Source organism: Paramisgurnus dabryanus, chromosome 3 (assembly GCF_030506205.2).
Source record: "Paramisgurnus dabryanus chromosome 3, PD_genome_1.1, whole genome shotgun sequence".
Classification (NCBI taxonomy): domain Eukaryota; kingdom Metazoa; phylum Chordata; class Actinopteri; order Cypriniformes; family Cobitidae; genus Paramisgurnus; species Paramisgurnus dabryanus.
In genome coordinates, this window is record NC_133339.1 from 22017321 (window position 1) to 22037366 (window position 20046).

The window sequence follows — 20046 nt, forward strand, 5'->3', positions numbered from 1 at the left end:
TTTGTAGTATCGCATCAAAAACGAGTGATGGAAATGCCAAATTTCAATTAAAAATCCCTTAATTCACAAAAAAGTCTAATCAACATGTAAGTGAGGCAATGATAGAGACGCTGTGTTTTGCATGGACAATATCACCTGCTTTGCTAAACACACACTCGTCTTCTGTCTCTTTTGCTGGGTTTCCGCTGCTACAACAGTTTTTGTTGCTGCATTGCATTCATGTGCTCACGCTAGTAGATAAAAATAAACAAAAATGCGTGCTTTGGTGGAAATGGACATTACGTCAAGGAATGAGGACGTGGAAGGTGTCAAAATAAAGGTACCTCAAATTTATTTTTATGCATCAGATCATTAGAAATAAAACTGATGAATCTATCCATATTGATGTATAGTTACAATTATGAACAGAGAGCCTCTTGATAGTTGTGGCATAGTGTGTGATCGGCCCCACCGTGGGAAGGATTTGTGGGTGAGCCGGGAACAGCTAGAGAAGGAGGATGCTGGATTGTCGTGGCGGTGATGTTTTCATCTGGCCACCGTTGCATCAGTGCTCCAACGAATCCCCGGTCCGATGTGGTTCTGACTCTATTTCACTGAGAGTGTGTGGAGTGCAGTGGGTGAGTCTTTTCCTTTGATGTGTGTGTACACTTGGAAATTGCAGTGTCGTGCTGTGTCCATGTTGTCAGCAACCACCCCTTAGGCCGGAAAGAGATCCTGTTGAAGAGGACGAATATTGGTGCTGGTGGATGACCATCTTCATTTATATGTAGCTTGTTACGTCCTGATTCCTTTTCCCCACCTGGTGGTGGCGAGGCAACGACAACAAGAAAGATACAGTGTGTCTTCTGTATACTCACCGTACGGCCAAAGCTAAGAGCCAGCGTAATACCCCTGTAAACTCACCTGTATGCCAAAGTAAAGACCTAGTGCCCTTCTGTATACTCACCGTACGCCCAAAGCTAAAGCCAGCGTATTGTCCTGTATACTTACCTGTATGCCCAAGTAAAGGCCCAGTGCCCTTCTGTATACTCACTGTACGCCCAAAGCAAAAGCCAGCGTATTGTCCTGTATGCCCAAGTAAAGGCCTAGTGCCTTCTGTATACTCACCGTACGCCCAAAGCTAAAGCCAGCGTATTGTCCTGTATGCCAAAGTAAAGGCCTAGTGCCCTTCTGTATACTCACCGTATGCCCAAAGCTAAAGCCAGCGTATTGTCCTGTATGCCAAAGTAAAGGCCTAGTGCCCTTCTGTATACTCACCGTACGCCCAAAGCTAAAGCCAGCGTATTGTCTTGTATGCCAAAGTAAAGGCCTAGTGCCCTTCTGTATACTCACCGTATGCCCAAAGCTAAAGCCAGCGTATTGTCCTGTATGCCCAAGTAAAGGCCTAGTGCCCTTCTGTATACTCACCATACGCCCAAAGCTAAAGCCAGCGTATTGTCCTGTATGCCCAAGTAAAGGCCCAGTGCCCTCCTGTATACTCACCGTACGCCCAAAGCTAAAGCCAGCGTATTGTCCTGTATACTTACCTGTATGCCCAAGTAAAGGCCCAGTGCCCTTCTGTATACTCACTGTACGCCCAAAGCAAAAGCCAGCGTATTGTCCTGTATGCCCAAGTAAAGGCCTAGTGCCTTCTGTATACTCACCGTACGCCCAAAGCTAAAGCCAGCGTATTGTCCTGTATGCCAAAGTAAAGGCCTAGTGCCCTTCTGTATACTCACCGTATGCCCAAAGCTAAAGCCAGCGTATTGTCCTGTATGCCAAAGTAAAGGCCTAGTGCCCTTCTGTATACTCACCGTACGCCCAAAGCTAAAGCCAGCGTATTGTCCTGTATGCCAAAGTAAAGGCCTAGTGCCCTTCTGTATACTCACCGTATGCCCAAAGCTAAAGCCAGCGTATTGTCCTGTATGCCCAAGTAAAGGCCTAGTGCCCTTCTGTATACTCACCATACGCCCAAAGCTAAAGCCAGCGTATTGTCCTGTATGCCCAAGTAAAGGCCTAGTGCCCTTCTGTATACTCACCATACGCCCAAAGCTAAAGCCAGCGTATTGTCCTGTATGCCCAAGTAAAGGCCTAGTGCCCTTCTGTATACTCACCATACGCCCAAAGCTAAAGCCAGCGTATTGTCCTGTATGCCCAAGTAAAGGCCCAGTGCCCTCCTGTATACTCACCGTACGCCCAAAGCTAAAGCCAGCGTATTGTCCTGTATACTCACCTGGATGCCCGGAGCCAAGAGACCTCAATGCCCCCCCATGCTATGAGAACCCAAGGACTGAGACCTTTTTTTAGTAGTTAATTCGCCCTACATGGTTGTTTTAATATTTAATAAAACTTGTTAAATTTTATTTTCTTTGTCTGTTTGGTCATTGGGGTGTTTTGGGACCTCCTCGGGATGGAAATAGGAGGAGCGTGACCGGGACAGGGGCAATCCGCTCCCACCTGTGACAGAAATTTTATATTATTCTAAACAGATTTAATACATTTTTCATGTTCATTCTTTCGAAAAAATGTTTAATTCTTAACAGTCCAAGTTTGTACTGTTGGGTTGCTTTTAAAACATCTGATGAAACTGTAATGAAAATATATTTTTTGAAAAGATAAACGACAAAATCTTTTTGCAGTTACATACTAACAAAGTCATACTCATGCATATTTACTAAAAAGAAGTGTAACACACAAATCTATCTTGCTCTGTTGTGTTACTTCTGACCCACTGTGTTCCTTTCTTCCCAGCTGACAGAGTCAAAAGTAACAATGTGCTACTTATGTTCAAAGTGAAATTATACTGAAGTTGTTTTACATTTGTTCAAAATTCCACACACTTGTGAGTTGTTGACCACAGCAAAAAAATGTCTCTGTCTAAAACATTATCTTTTAAAATTAAGATTTTCTGAAAAAAAAAATGGTACTTTCGCCCGTGCTCTCCCCTACATTAAATAAGTCAATAATATATTTGTTAAACCTTCCTTAACCAGGTACAAAACTCTTGGAAATTGATGTAGACACAATAGCAGTTGTTCATCCAATTCTTCTTTTGTGCTATTAAAGAACTTGATTCTTTCAATAAACCAGTATTTCTACACAAAATTTCAAAATAGAACAGTTAACTTCTCTGGCACAAATGTATGGGAATTTGGGAATACACAATTGATGTTTTAGTGTTACAATAATGTGTTTTTATTTGTTTGCTGGTGTTTTTGTTTTGTGTGTGGCACTAAGTAGCAACAAATACTGTGTCTGCTAAAATTACACTCAATGTATGAGTAGATACAGTATGAATATGAATGAAATCCCATTAATAGAGCCCATTAGTTGTGTTTATTTTCAATGTGGATTTCTTTATAGAGCAGGGTGTTGGGTACCAGAGGACAGTCGGCTTTAATTTAGCTTTGATTTAGTGCAGCCTGGATCAAGTGCGAGCGTGATATCAGGGGAGTCTACAGGGGTTCGGATGTTTCTGCATGGGTTTGCTGAACTGCAGGAAGTGGAAAAGGCTGGAGAGACGTCCCTGCAGAGCAGTTGAGTTGATTGGCTTTGATTTTGAGCCGTGTTCTGCAGAGCCAGCGTTGTTTAACATGCTGCAGAGACGCAGCCGTCTTTAATCGCTCCTGATGTTGCACAAAAAGAAAGCAGATTTAATAAAATAGCTTGGATTGGGATAGTGGTCTATATATAGCGGAGGCATTTCTTAGGTGTGTGTGTATGCGGTCTAGTGTCCGAAATTACCTCATATTTGTATTGTATTTGTATATTTTTTGCTAAGTATTTTAGCACAAGAGTCTTATTACCCTTGCACTGTTTAGTTTAAACACATGCTAAATATGCTGAAAAGCATTGTGCTTTGAGTTAATCACAATATTATAAGTTAAAGATGTCTCTTTTTTTTACAGTTTTTTATATTAGGGTTTTTATGTAGGCTTTATTCCCCAAACTCAACACTACTTTGCCTGCCCTGGACTAATGAAAATTGTGCTAGCATTGAAAAGCTGTAAACAGAATTTTATTGAAAGAGATATTTGTGTATATTTTTATTGATCATGAAAGTGGAAATTCATCAAATAATATTAAAAGGCCCATATTTCGTGGCTATAAAGCACATTACTTTGTGCGTTTGGTGTAATACAATGTGTTCTCATGGTTTATGGTGCAAAAAAGCATTATTTTCCACATACTGTATTTTTATTAGCACTTCAAAGTCCCGCCCATCTGTAACAGGTCGTTTTTTACAAAGCTCATTGTTCTGAGAGAGCGCGGTGTGATGCAATTGGCCAGCTATCCAGTGCGTTGTGATTGGCAGAATACCTCAATTACATAAAAAAAAACGGAAATATGACACTCCTTGCCATGTTTGGAAAGATGAGCTCCCAAAGCAAAGTGAAAGCCAGAGATTCTATCGGCTTTACTACCTTATCAACGCAGATGGCTAAGCTGATCGAGCACCTTGTGCCGGCGCAATGTGAGCCGAATGTAACAGATTGGTATGGTCAGGATACTAAAACAAAAGTATGTCTCGCATTTAATTTGTTGAAATTCATTAAATATAAAAACGCTGTATGAATGAGATTCGGACGTACTACATCTGCCATGTTGCTACATCACGTGACATACGTCGTCATCACGTCATGTCATTCCAGCGCGAAAACTGCTGCATGCCTCTTCTTCTTCGTTGGATAACTTCTCTGCCAGGGCATCATGGGATAGTGAAGTGTCCATCGTATGCACACTGCAAAGTAGTAGGTCATCATCCGGGTACTTTTCGCATACTGTTTTTCGAATACTATGTATTCGGACATACTACTCGCCTCGCCTACTGCATTTCGCGTACTACACTCTAAAAAAACAAACGGTGCTATATAGCACCAAAACTGTTGATTTGAATCGTAACCATAGAAGAACCGTTTTTAGTGCCATATAGCACCGGTGAAGAACCGGTGAAGCACCTGTGTAGAACCATATAGGGGCCATATAGCACCACATTTGGTTCTACATAGCACTATATGGTTCTACACAGGTGCTTCACCGGTTCTTCACCGGTGCCATATGGCACTAAAAACGGTTCTTCTATGATTACGAGCAAAGAACCACTTTTGGTGCTATATAGCACCGTTTGTTTTTAGAGTGTATATAGTATGAAGTAGGCGGTTTCGGATGCAGCAATAGACTGTAAAAAAAGATGGACGACGCCTGTTCGCTCTCTTTCATTGGTGAAAAGTGAAGCCGCCAGTGTCCCAATACAGTGCTGACATCTTGGGTCTTGAGTCTGCGCAATAGCGATTTCGGGACCAGTCATGCGTAGTAGTGAGCAGGAAGTAAAGCCCCGAAATCAAGGCCCCGCCCTCCCACTTGCAGAATGCGCATATCACAGCTGTCAATCATGATGTGACACCACCATTTTTATAGCATTAAATAACTAACTAAAAACAACAAACACTTGTATTAACAAAAGCGTGATAAAGTATACAGTAAATGACAGAAACCAGCTTTGGAAAAAAAGATAATTGAAGTGTAATTAAATAGTTTAGTTGGTCTCAAGTCCCATTGAATAACATGAGGAAGGTGGGGTTTATGACCTATACTGGGACCACTGGGGGGGGTGATCGAGATGTTTTGGCTTCACTTTTCAGGGCACGCTTGGTTAGACACTGTACCAGATAATGGTTTTCTGCCTCCAATGTTTAAATATTGGTGCATTAGGTTAGTTTTTGACAGTGCACATATACCAGTACCAGTAAGTCATGTGTTGCTTATAGAATCTGTATGTTTGTCCAGTTGATTGTGTAAGGGATTGTTCACCCAAAAATGAAAATGACCCTATGACTTACTCACCAATCGCAATTATTTGCTGGTAATTTGTCAACAAATGTAATATATTACTATTATAATGCTTACTTGTACATAACATTTGTAACCATTCCACAGTTTTGAGTCACTTTGGTCCCAAATAAATATAAAAAGAACATAGATTTCTAATAATGAAGAGTAAATATCAGTGAACAACCTGATCTCACAAATTTCTGTGGGATAGTCAGAGATTTTTTTGCTATTTTTTTCTGTGGCATTCTCACGGATTGGTTACTCAACTGTTTTTTTCCTATTTTCTAACCATTGTCGCTTCGGTTTAGGGTTGTATTTACATAAACTGACATCCCTACCCAAACCCAACGTTAACCCAAATGCTTTGTTGTTTAAAGTTTAGAAAATATAAAAGAATAAATCAGAAAAAATTGTATAAACAAGTACTTAAAGTAATATACTAACGCAAACACCAAATCTAACCCTAAACCCGAAGCGACAATGGTTTGAAAAAAGGAAAAAGCAGTTGAATCCAATCCATGAGAATGCAACAGAACAATCCCACAGAACTTTGTGAGATCATGTTGCAGTGAAGTAAGGCAGTTAGATTTTCGTTATTTATATAATACGAAATTCCTAATTACTAAACTAATCTTTTGGGAAGTAAAAAGTCAAAATTGCGATAAAATAAATACGCCATGTCACATCTGAAGCAACCAAATCAATCAATTCATTTTTGAGAAAACACACTGTGAGGTTGTCTTAACTTTAAGGTGTTATTTTTTGAGAATTTAAACAAAACTTTTTTAAGATGTCAAATAAATCTTTGGTGTCCCCAGAGTGCCTATGTAAAGTTCTAGCTCAAAATAGCATATAGATAATTTATTATAGCATGTTAAAATAGCCACTTTGTAGGTGTGAGCAAAAATGTGCTGTTTTTGGGTGTGACCTTTACAAACGCAAATGCACTAAATGGCAATGTCGTGGTTGAGTAGTGCAGATTAAGGGGCGGTATTATCCCCTTCTGACATCACAACTGGAGTTCAATGATTTCCATTTTTTTCACATGCTTGGAGTGAATGGTTTACCAAAACTAAGTTACTGGGTTGATATTTATCACATTTTCTAAGTTGATAGAAGCACTGGGCACTTAAACATGAAAAAGGTCAGATTTTTATATGTCCCCTTTAAGATTTCTGTCTATGCCGCACAGTGTCTCAAGCCTCCATGTGATTCTGGATCACTTTACGGACCAGGTTGTGTAACTGTATGTGGGGTTTAAAATGATTATTGAGCTTTTGGATGCCGAACACCGTTTATGCTCAGGTTGTGAGGTTTGTAAAATGTCCTTCATTTACTGTTCTCTTGTGTTCCCTACAGGAGTTGAAGTGGCAGTGGACATGAGCATGTGTGCTTGTGTGTTTATTAGCGTTTTCTGATGGCAGGGACCCCCACATATGATGAACTTTTAGCGAGCTTTTACCCCTTTCCATAAAATATACAGTATGTGCGAAAGTCTTAGGCCACCATCACCAGCTTTGTTGCTTTAGCAAAGTTTTAATGTCCATCCATAAATATTTTTTCACTCTTTGTATTAAGATACAAACTGAAAATACAGGAAATATGTTAACAAAATAAAACAAAACCATTTTCAGAAATAAATGTCTTCTTTAGGCATCAGTCAGTATTTAGTGTGACCTATCTTGGCACAAAACACTTCTTGAGCTTTTTTGGGGAGACTGAAGTCCTGAAGTCATTCAATTAGAATTAGAAATTAGGATTTAATTTCATTTGGATTTAAGAGATCCTGCAGTTTCCTGCTATTGCTCAAGTGGAAGAGGAGTTAAACCCTAAATACTTGACACTTCAGCTTATACTTTTACAGTTTTTAATACTACATACACATTAACTGTATTTTCTGGTTGTTTTCTAATAATGAGACTGAGAAATAATTATATATGATCACTACTGTATACAATTGCAAAAACAACAAATCTAATGGTAGCATGGTGCCCTAAGACTTTTGCGCGGTCTCTACATATTTTTTCATAAAGAAACATTTCAACTGTGTTAGATAAATAGTTATTGTGATATTATAAAAACAGCCAATTATTTACTTATTTAAATAATTGGCTACACATACAATGTCTTTTTTCTCTTGAAATTTTCTGGGCATCCTTGGAACCTTCTGGGTATCCCGGTTTGAAAACCGTACTTTTAGTCTTCATTCTTTGAGCCGGTTCTTTCCTTTGAACTGCATGGATAATAATCTGTTTCATACTTTTGTCTGTTCCTCATCAGAGGACTTTGAATATAGCACACAATCTTGTAACTTTTTTCCACAGAGAAAAGACGTCACAAGGGACTGGAATGACATGATGGTGAGTAAACGATGACAGAGATTTCATTTTCAGGCGACCCGCTCCTTTAACGGTGCTAATCCTTCACACAGTCATTTAACAATGAGGCTTTACACCGAATGAGCGTATGGCAGATGACATACAGTGTAGCTTTTGTGTGCTTCTCTGTAATATCATTGCTCTTTCACAGTCCAAGCATCTCGCCAATGGGTTCTGGCTGAAAGAGTTTGGATGTGAAAGGAAAGTAGCTTGTAATGGTCCGGGGTTTAATGCCGTCGAGAGATGCGGATGGCTTACTCAGCAGAGTTCCAGGTGTGCAGTGAACTTTTTACACATTATTTATCCTTGTTTCGCCGGATCCGTTCGGCTTGGGTGTGTTTATTGTGATTTACGGGTGTTACGGGTTCAGATCCGCAGGAATGAATCACTCCTTAAAAGAGAAGATAATAAAAATTTACATAGACCTCCCCAAATTAAGCCAGCTGGGTCTTATTTATGGCACGGTGAGCAATGCGTGAGCCGGTTTCTTCCTATTCTACCCCGGCTGGGTATCCGAGAGTATTTCGCATTAGAAGGGGCAAAACCATTGTGCATAACAAGCGTCGCGGTGTAGGAATGCTGAAAGTGCACATCTTTTGTTTTTTATTAAAGCCACATGCCTTCTCTAATGTTTCACTAAATATAGTCCTCTGACACTGATTGGCATAGTGATGCACTTTAACTGTGTTTCTGAGGGTGAATGTTTTCACACGGGCATTAGCTGTGTGTCCTTTTTATATGTGTGCATCCACAATTACAACTCCCCCCATGGCTAGGCCTCTGTCGGAGGTCTAATCTTCCCAGAGTGCTTTGCTACACTTCGTGGCCTGTGTTAATATTGATGTGTAAAAATAGGCATAGCAGTGGGAAGATGATATTTGCCCACCCAGCGTGCTATAATAACAGGCCGTGTTTGCTCTGTGCTACCGACCGCAGGACACGGATGTAAAAAAGGAAAGAAAATATGGAATTAGGGGCTAGGCATTTTGTATGAGGCTCTGTCGCAGGCTTTGCAAGTTCTCTCCTCTATTTAAACACAGTGGATCGGAGGGAAATTATTTGATAAGAGAGAGAGAGAGAGAGAAATGGAGAGAGAGAAAAAGAGTTAGGGGAGTGATGTTCAGAGTAAATGATGTTCAGAGAACTGAAAGAATTTAGGAATGTCACAGGTGTAGTACCCTAAAAAAAGTACATCTTTGCACCTAAAGAGTTGTATTAGTCCCTCAGAGAGGTACTGTACATACTGGTACCAAGGAGGTACCATAATAGTACCCAATCTCAAGGCAAGTCATAGTTTAGTCACAAAATGTTTGATTTATTTATTTGTGTTTATGTACATGATTTATTGCGTTTTTGTGTCAGTAAGCACAAATGTCTTTTTCATGTCACTCAAATTTCTATAAATAGTTTTTCGTGTCCGTAGCATGACTTTTTTCGTGTCATTTTATGTATTGTTTTTTCTTTTTTAAATTTTTTACTCAAACCCCAACTCTAAACCATGGTATTTCATGCATTCTGTCTTATTAACACAGTTTAAGAGTTGTTTTCCTCATGTTAAACATAGGCAAAGTGTCAAAAAGCAGGTGGATGTGTTACAGAGCATTTCTGTGCCGAATGCAGTTCTCCAGGGTCGTACAAGTTTTGGAAAGTTTTTTTTTCAATTACGTGTCCAGCTGACATTTCAGGGGTCAGCCATACATATCACTTGTTTTTATGGGCACTTCCCCGGGAAAACCACGCCCACATGTCAATCAGCGGGAGAGCGAGAACCGAAGAAGCTAAAGCCCTTTTCACACAGACATTCTGGAAAATACATGGAAAATGCATCCTGGACTTTTCCAGGATTGTTTGACTTTTTGTTCATTCACACTGCCAATGATTTGCCGGCATCTGCAAGGTCCCGGAAAGACACGTGACCTGTTGAAAGTCCTGCCCTCTCTTCTACGCAGCATCTGAAGTTTGCATATTATTTATTATTTCTCTCTCCAGAAACAACTCACGTGCATTTTTGTTTATGATAAGACTACAAAGGAGCGCGTGAACGCACAGTTCTATGCTGGTGAATGATCTCAGCTTCTTAGTGGATATTTGACAAGCTCCCCGATCTCTGCTTTAATACAGTTTTCAGATATTTCTCATCGTGATTGTTTATATGCATTTAAAACCCGCATTTTGAGGAGCTGAACGATATAGCTTGTTCGGATGACGCGTGGACATTTTTGTTTATTATAAGCTCAAATGTGCATGTGACGCAAACTTACATTATATCTACGTCAGTCCAGTTTGTTGATATTTCTCGTCATGAATGTTCTATTACATGTAAATCCCTAATTTTAAAGAGTTGAACCAACTTCATGTTGCCATGATACGCGCGTCCTCATTGTTTATGCGTCTCATTTATCATTTCCTGATAACTGCTTCAATCTAGTTTTTGACATTTCTCGTGGTGAATGTTGATATGCATGTAAATCTCTCGTTTTAAGGAGCTGAACCATAACTTTTGTTGTGATGACGCGCGTGTCCTCACTATGACACGCCCATTACGGCATTGTTTCGGCTTCTTGTTCACACAGAGGGTTTTCCGTGTATCTGACTAGGTCCTCTTTCCGGCAACTATCCCAGAAGATTAAAGGCGCTGTATGTAATTTACAGCAGCCTCTAGCGGCAATGTTTCAGATTGCAACCAATAAGTTTACAAGCGCGTGCTCGAACTCATGAGCGACGGCCAGACTGAGATGTAACACACCGGAGAAAGCATCACACAACATGCTGGAAACTCAGGTAAACTCCCACTGCAACATTTAATTGACTGCATTTAGCCTATGTAATGTGGTGTTACGTAGGTACATTTATGGTAAGATAACGAAAACAATTAGTGAACTACACTGAACAATTTCAGTATAACAGTAAAGCCCGGTATATACTGTGCTATTTTAAATAGTCCTTTAGGGTTGTTGCTTGCCACACTGTGCGATCAATATCGTAGTTAAGTCCATGTCACACTGTATAGTCTCAGTTTCCATCAATGTCAGACAATTTTATTATTTAAACAAATAAACGCGTCCGCAGTTTTACGTCATCGATCGACCACGGCTGGGCAAACACGCTAAAGCGAAGTCTAGCAAACCGAAATAACATCTAAAAAACTAAAGCACATAATCGAAATATATTTGACATGCTTTGTAGTAATGTTAGCTTACCTGTCTGTCCAAAGGGATGAAAGCCAACTCCGGGTCCGTTTTTATACCCAAAACAAAGCGGAGGTTTCTCCATAATTCAAATGCCCTGCCAATGATAATCCGTGTTTTTGTCCTAAATTGATCCGATTCACGTTTGGCCTTATACTAGCTTCAGCAGATAACTTTTTTTCTTCACAATATGTGGAGTTTGTGTTGGAGTCTGTGTTATGCTGGGAGCAGGTCGTTTCAGTCTGTTATCAGACAGTGTCGTCGCTGTTGAGTAGACGAGGCGAGAGACTCGGGAGCGCGCATGCAGGTGACGTCACTGGATTTCGCGCCAAATCCGGCCCGGTACTTTCACATAAAAATTATACTATTTTTTTTCAGAGGTAATAGCAAAACCTGCAAAGTGGATCATTTTAATGTGAGATTACAACCCCTTCACACAAAGGCAATTGAAAAGGGATTAGTTTAAGTAGAAACACTGCGGACAGCTCCTTTAACGGGGGGGTTTGCGTCCACACAGAAGCGGGTATTTTCTGGGACCAAAGGTCTGTGTGAATGGGGTTTAAGTCGCAGGCATCACTTCATGCCTCAGCTTGGTTTTATATCAAACTCAACAATGGCACGAAAGTAGAAGTGTGATTTTGGATGTAAGGAGAAGAAACCCAGCATTATGGAAGCAGTGGATATAGTTTGTTTTTCCAGGGTAGCAGCTGAGTTTTGGGTGTGTTTGTGTAGCACTGGATTTCATTTAATAGTCTCAACCGGGTCATGAGATGCATGCGGTAATAAGACTTCTGTGTTATGTTGGAAACAGGCATCCAACATATAAGTGCATATTATACAGTATAAATGGCGCGGTCATGTAGTGAATCATAATTTATCCAGTCAGTGTTGTATAAAGTGTTGACTCATGACTCACTCCTTCTGCCATTCGTAACTCCTCCTTCCAAATTTTTTCGTACGTTTTTGGAAAGAATCACTAAAGCTAATCTCTCTTTTATAAATCTAATAAAACTAAAGACGTTTTGGAGATATTTAGGATATAAAACTACTCTATATGTACTCCAGATTAACATCAGATATGCATAAACAGCTTGTGTCATGGACGCTTTTAAAAATCTGAAGAAAAACATGTAGAAACCAATACATAAAATTACAACCAAACCCCAAATCTAACCCTAAGCGACAATGAAAAAAAAAAAGAAAAACAATACATAAAATGACCCAAAAAAAGTTTTATAGAAATTTGTGCTGAGTGACACAAAAAAGACATTTGTACTCAATGACTTGAAATTTTTTTTTGTAACTATTCCACGAAATGCCTTGAGGTGGGGTTGCATATTAGGACCTGAAAGTGACCACAGACAGCTTAGGCCAATTTTTCATATTTTTTTGTCAGTGTAGCAGTGCAAAAGCTCATGGATTTGGTTCCCAGAAAACACACACACACACACTGTTAAAACATATATAAAATTGTAATGTATACTGTAAGTGGTTTTCGATAAAGGCGCTAGCCAAATGTATAAATGTAAATTTTTCCGACAAATATAATGACTTTCCTTATTTGCTCCTTGTCATTCTAAACCTGCATAATTTTCAGTTTTCAAAACATTAAAGAAAATGTTTGGAGCTCCACTCACCTACTCATCATTTTTTTTAAATGGTGACTAAGGCTGTCGGGCCCCCCAAGCCTTTCCTCGCATTTCTGTATTGTACTGTAGCACTAAAGCAGAAGTAACAGAGCTGCGATTAGACAATGACAGAAATGTGATTTTCAATAAAACTATCAGCACTTAGCATGTCATTTGTCTTGTCTGGACTAAGCAGCAAGCACGGCTTGTTCTGCTCTGGGCTATGTTAAGCCATTTGCTGTGGAAGTTGTTAACTACATTTCAGTGACTTATTTCCCTTCTGTTTGGCGGAACAAGTTAAAGGTTTACTTTCAGCTGGTCCACTGAGAGAACGCAATTGCATTTCACTAGGCTCAACCTTATTTCATTTTTATTAATGTAATTTTATTCTCTTTATTACACCCTTCCTTTCTGCACTTCCAGCGTGTCTCACATTAAAATCTGATTGTCTAAGAATAAAACACCTTTCGGGTTTCTCTGTTAACTGCTTTAAAGCTTAGAAATAATGAATTTGTCTATGATTGATCCCACAATAGAAAAACATTGATATTCACATATACTTTATAATTTAGTATTCTAGTTATTTAGCCATTATTTTAAGCTGAATTTTTTTATTATTGTGTCTATACTGTGAGAACATGGCAAATTGTTACCATATACAGTAGCTCCCATTATATTGCATGATGTTGACTAATGTGATGTCTGTTGTGTTGGTTTTAAACTGGTTGCAGGTTTACGGGTGCCGATGCAGTTTTATTTATAATGTTACTTGTTGATTTTATTGTCTTGTTTAGTAACTTCTTGTTAGTGATGTCTGGGGTTCATTATGACTTTGCATCAAGGTCTGTGTGTGCGGCTGAGTCACTTGTTTCTTGTACCTTTAGTATAATGTTATCTCAGATTAGACAACATGCTTTCAGCCTTTCACATGATTCATTTAATGAGGCCTTAAACCAAAGTTTATGTGTGTCGACACAACAATAAATAGTACACGATGTAACTACAGAAGAGTCAAGTTTTAAATAGGAAAAATATCAAAACTCTTTGGTTATTTTTTAACGTGATGCTAATGGTCTATTTAGATTAAATGGATTATGCTAAGCTATGCTAAAAGTGCTAGCGCCAGACCCGGAGATCAGCTGAATGGATTCCAAAACGGTAAGAATCAAATGTTTAACTCTAGGGGAGCTGGAAAATGAGCAAATTTAAAGTCACAATGAAATTGAAATTAAAAACTAATTTTTTTGGAAAAAAGTGGTATTTTTTACAAATGACAAAAAAAATTAATTTGCCCTTATAATCTTTATCCAAAAAATCCTCACTTCCGGTCATGAGGAATGGGCGAGAGGCTGGGGCCTGGGAAAAGATTGGAGCGATTAGCAAATAGTAACTTGACCCAACTTCCAGCAATCCAGTCAATTCTCAATGGACGAATTCGTCTCTCACCTCTTTACTTAGATATATACGTTCCAACGAGGAAAATAAGACAATTGCTACTTTGGTTTCATTGTGACTTTTACATTTTTGGGGGGGCTTTTTCATCACTTTAAATGATAATTCCGGTATTTAACACTTTGAGTCTCATTTCTGGTTTGTTTTGGATGAACTACTGTACAGTGATGGACACAGAAATTTTGACAATGGGTCGTGTCTTGACTTTTTGACTCGTTTAGGAAGCGTCTCTTGACTGCTTCAGAATGGAAGTCAATGACCATGCACAAACATGTCATTAAAACAACACTTAACATATTTCAACGCTTCTAAACGAGTCAAAAAGTCAAGACACAACCCATTGTCAAAATTTCAGTGTCCATCACTGTAGTTCATCCAAAACAAACCAGAAATGAGACTCAAAGTGTTAAATACCGGAATTATCCTTTAATAAATAAGAACATTAAAACGAAACTTTGAAATGAATGGCATTGGGAACATTTCAAAGCATTTCATTGTTTCTTTTTACTGTTTCTATTAATAAAAGTGAATAAACGGCCCCGAAATGATGTTAAGGTATTTATCATTGTGCCGACGACTCCTCGCCTCACAGACCTCCTGAAGAGAGAGTGCTAATATACCAAAGGGGTGAAATCACTCGGCTTGATAAGTGATGCCAGGGCTGGAGAACACACACGTAAGTGTAAACTTCGTTGTGCGTCGACTGTCTGATAAATAACACTTATGCATGAATGTAAGATATCCTGCAGGGCTATTAAACTTAAGTTTTGGCATAGTGAAAAGTACAGATAGAATGTGCGTGTGTTGGATGAAGAGAGAAAACAGCGCACACCGCTGCAGGATATTTCAGACTGTGTTGCTTATGGCGACAGTCCTGGCCGGTCGCCGTGGTTCCCCGTGGTTGAAGGTCGATGCTATAGCGTCCAGGGCTAAAAGCTGCTCGGCCAGGCCCGCACACGCTAATAGAATTAGTGTGCCATCTGTTAGTGAGCAGTGTGCCAGCCTGGACCCCTGCTAATTATGATATAATATCAGGAGCAAACGGCTGATGACTTTTCTGGGGACTCGGAACTGCCACCAATTAAAAAAGAGATAGAGAGAGAGAAGAAAAAATGAGCGTGAAGAGAAAGTTATGTGCAATGGATCAGATTAACTGGAGAAAAACTGGTCAGTGATGTGACCTAACTCTGCAAATCAAAAACATATAAAATTGCCATTTTGGAAACATGATATGTGGCCTTAGCCCACTATAAGGCCCAAACACCCAAAGGGATAGTTCACGAAAAAAAACCTTTGGTGCATCAAAATGGCATTTTTCAGTAGGGACTATTGAACATCTGAAGCAAGCACTTTCTGTTGCATAATGACATTTGCATGATGCTTTCTTACATACATTACATCATTAATGAAACCGTTAAGACTGCATTCCAGACACGCTCAGGACCATTTGGCTATGAATGGCTGGTAATAATGTTATAAATAAAGTTTGATTTCTTGCCAAGTACAATGGATTCGGTTTAGAATCTTTTTTATTCTTTTAATGAAGCAATATGAATCACATACAGTACATCTTGGATGGGAGGAGAGTGAGAGAATTAACAGCAAGTTCTCATTTTTGGTGATCTGTCCCTTGAAGGCAACTACCAGTTGTTAACTTTAATGCCTGAGGCGGATGAACATTTTATGTTTTGGGTCCAGAGATGGCCAGGAGAAAACCGATGACAAAGAGACAAAAAAGCTAGTAGCAGATCATAAGGTTTGTGAAAAGGATCATTGTTAATATAATTATAAAAGGCAATGTGGCACATACTCTATTTTAAATAGCCATACAATAGATGTTAACAATAAGAAGAACGCTCTGACATCTGAGGTTATTTCCTTATATAGGTTATTTCCTTATACGTCTGAGGTTATTTCCTTATATGTGACCCTTGACCACAAAACCAGTCATAAGTCGCACGTATATATTTGTAATAATAGCCAACCATATATGCTATGGGTCAAAATTATCGAATTTTTATGCCAAAAAGTAAAGCTCATGTTCTATGAAGATATTTGGTACATTTCCTTACGTAAATATATGAAAAATGTGTAGTTAAAGGAGAACACCACAGTTTTTCTATATTTTATGTTCTTACCTCAAACTTAGATGAATTAATACATACCTATATTTTTTTCAATGCGTGCACTTTTAATCTTTGTACAGCGCTTCTTGAATGTGTTAGCATTTAGCCTAGCCCCATTCATTCCTATGGCTCCAAAAAAGTTTTATTTTGTGCCACCATACTTACTTGTGTTATTACTCCTGTAACAGTCTTTAAAACATGGAAGTGTTTGATGGCTTCTTAATTCATCAATGTTTGGAGCCATAGGAATGAATGGGGCTAAGCTAAATGCTAACACATTCATGAGGCACTGTACCAAGATTAAAAGTGCACGCATTGAAAAAAAATATAGGTATGTATTAAATTGATTAAATTGAGGTGAGAACATAGAAAAATATTGAAAAACGGTGGTGTTTTCCTTTAAGGACTTCATTGGGACAACTTTAAAAGCAATTTTGTTTTTGCACCCTCAGATTCCAGATTTTCAAAAAATCTCACCCAAATATTGTCCTATCCCAACAAGCTTCATATAGCTTCAGATGATGTATAAATCTCAATTTTAAAAAAAATGACCCTTATGACTGGTTTTGTGGTCCAGGGTCACATATGAACAAAAAGACAAGATGCATAATAAAGGGTTTGAAGGACATGAGGGATACATAATGACCAATACATGGCCATTGACCAAATATCTTTACAGCTGATCTACTATTCTGCTCTCTTGGAAGAAACCACCACTGTCTGCTAGATGTCAATCACATTATGTAACAAACGATATAATGTGTGTGTAAAATATATTGCTTAATAAAATGTCACACAGCACACACTATAATGCTTTCTCGGAATATGACATTTGATCACAAACAATTAATAACTCTTTCGCACAAACCATGGCTTTTATATAATAAATTATGTATAAAATCTCCAGCGTGAACTTAGGTGTGACCTTTTCTTTGCAACAATTTCTCCAGCTCTTGGACTTATGACTCTATTTAAATCACTCTTGCTCGATTCAGTGGTAAATAACTAATGGCTCTAACATTAATTCAACACAACTAAATAAGTCACAAACTGATCGCAGTCTGGTCTTGGACAGTTTCTGCTCTTTATTTACTAGAAATATTTTATAACCCTCTGGTTTATTTAGTCACAAAGTTAAATATCTTTTTATTTTACTTAAAAATCCTAAATATAAATTATTATCTGAATAGAAAAATATCACACATTTCCAGTTAAGACACATAATAAGAAGAAAAATGGATGTTGTCTGTATTCACCTATAGAAAAAAGGGCTGCATAACAATTAATCATGATTAATTTATTGCAGAATAAAAATAAAAGATTTTTGTTTACATCATATATGTGTGTGAACTGTGAATAATAAAGGACACACACATATGATGTAAACAAAGACTTTTATTCTGCAATAGATCACGATTAATAGTTATGCAACCCAATAAGCATTTTAATTTACATTGTGTTATTACTTTCTACAATTTAATATTAAATCAAATCAAATCAGAACATCATTGTGTAATTCACATCATAAATACCAGGGAACACTACTGGTAAAATAAATTTTTAATAGATCATAAATCACATCCAGAATGGTCAAATATGCATTTTAAAGACCAGGCATCAACGGGTTAATGTAGTTTTTCTGTTTGCTTTCTCATTTTCTGCTTGTTATTTTCCTCATTTCCTGTTTTATATATTAGCTTGTGTCCCATCCCAGCATGCTTCGTTTCAGGTAAGATGACCTTGTAGGGGCCGAGTGGAGAGTTGTGAAGCGTTCCTCATTAGATGAGAGTGTTGTGCGTCGTCTTATGTTGTCGGTTGAAAATGATGCCATTACGGCTGCTTGTCGCCTCTCTCTGTCACGCTAATGAAGCACAGGCCGCTGCGTCTCTCACGCTGGCTCGACAGGTGTGCTGCTGCTGGCGTTCGCGACATGCCGCCGGTGACTGAAGACCCGCGACACGCTGCGGGTCCCGCATCTTTCTTTAGACTCAGCGTGTGAACGGGGCAGGCGATGGCTGCTTTTTTGCAGCATGTGTTACATTCGCTTCAAAACAAGAGGGGAATTTAAAATGCATCTTGAGTCAGCTTTTTCCGCATGGGCATTTTTTTTAAGGAGCACCTATTTTGCTTTTGCTCAAAACATGTTATTTTGTGTATTTGGTATAATAGAATGTGTACGCGTGGTTTATGGTTAAAAAAACACATTATTTTCCACATACTGTATATTTTTGTTGCTCCAGAAATTCCTGCTTTCCTCAAACGCTCTGATTTTGTACAAAGCGCATCGATCAGAAAAGCTTACCAGTGCATTGTGGTTGGCCTGAATACCTCTGACGTCAGCTGGAAATGTGACGCTCCTTACCATGTTTGAAAGATTAGCTCACAATGCAGTGCTGACAGGACTTATATTGTCTTTATTGTAGACATCATTTGGTTAGGCTGAATTAAAAAGATTAGGATTCTGAATTACCATAATGACATTGCTGGGTGTCTAAAATACAACCATAGCATGAAACCTTACATTTGCTTTTTTGCATTTGGCAGATGCGTTTATCCACAGTAAATTCAAGGTTTACATTTTCATCAGCATGTGTGTTCTATGGGAATCGAACCCATGATGAGCTATGAATAATAATTAATAATAATAATTGTTTTCTCTTTCAAAAGGACTTTTGTGATCATCTGATGAAATTTTAACTGGCTGAGTGAAAGGGAGTTTAATAGTACACTTTGTTAAAAGCATAACGAATTTAAAAAAGAAATGAAGACCTTGTTTGAAGGACTTGCTGTGTATGTCAGCTAACTTCCTAATCCAATTTACTGTGACGTTTGTGGTTTCATTTCTTTCTCTTGTGCCGTAAGTATATTAAAACGCCGCCGTCTGACTGCAGGTACTTCATGATTAGACTGCGGTGAATAAGATTGAAGTAGAAAGTATAAACGCGGCACCGCGAGGCGAGAAGGCGTCCCAGCGGAACCGATCGTGTAAGTGCAGCCACGCTTTTTCCAGTTGACCGTTTGAGTTGATTCGTCTATTCCCCTCGAGGTAAAAGGCCCGTCTGGCGGCATCCGAGGACTTAGCTGTCCATCAGATGCCTGTCTGTAATTTGTGGTTACAGCACAAGCGAAGGAGGTGGCAGAGATTAATTCAATCCAACCTGTGAATCTGATTGCTTGCATTTGCATATTAATGAGAAAGTCTAGCGAATGTTTTTTTGCTTTCCACTTTTTAACTTCAGCAGGTGCTGAGCCAGAAGACCCATTTCGGAAATGAGAGGAGAAAAACTGATATTTACAGCACGCGCGTCTGGCGATCTGAGGTCAGTGTCGGCTTGCGCATGGATTTGCATAAATCTGCATGCGGAATGAGCGGAGACGTGGAAGACGATCGCTGTTGGATTCCCTCTTTATTTAGTCCCTTTTAAGAATGTGAAGCACTGGGGGACTTCCGTGTGGAGCCCCT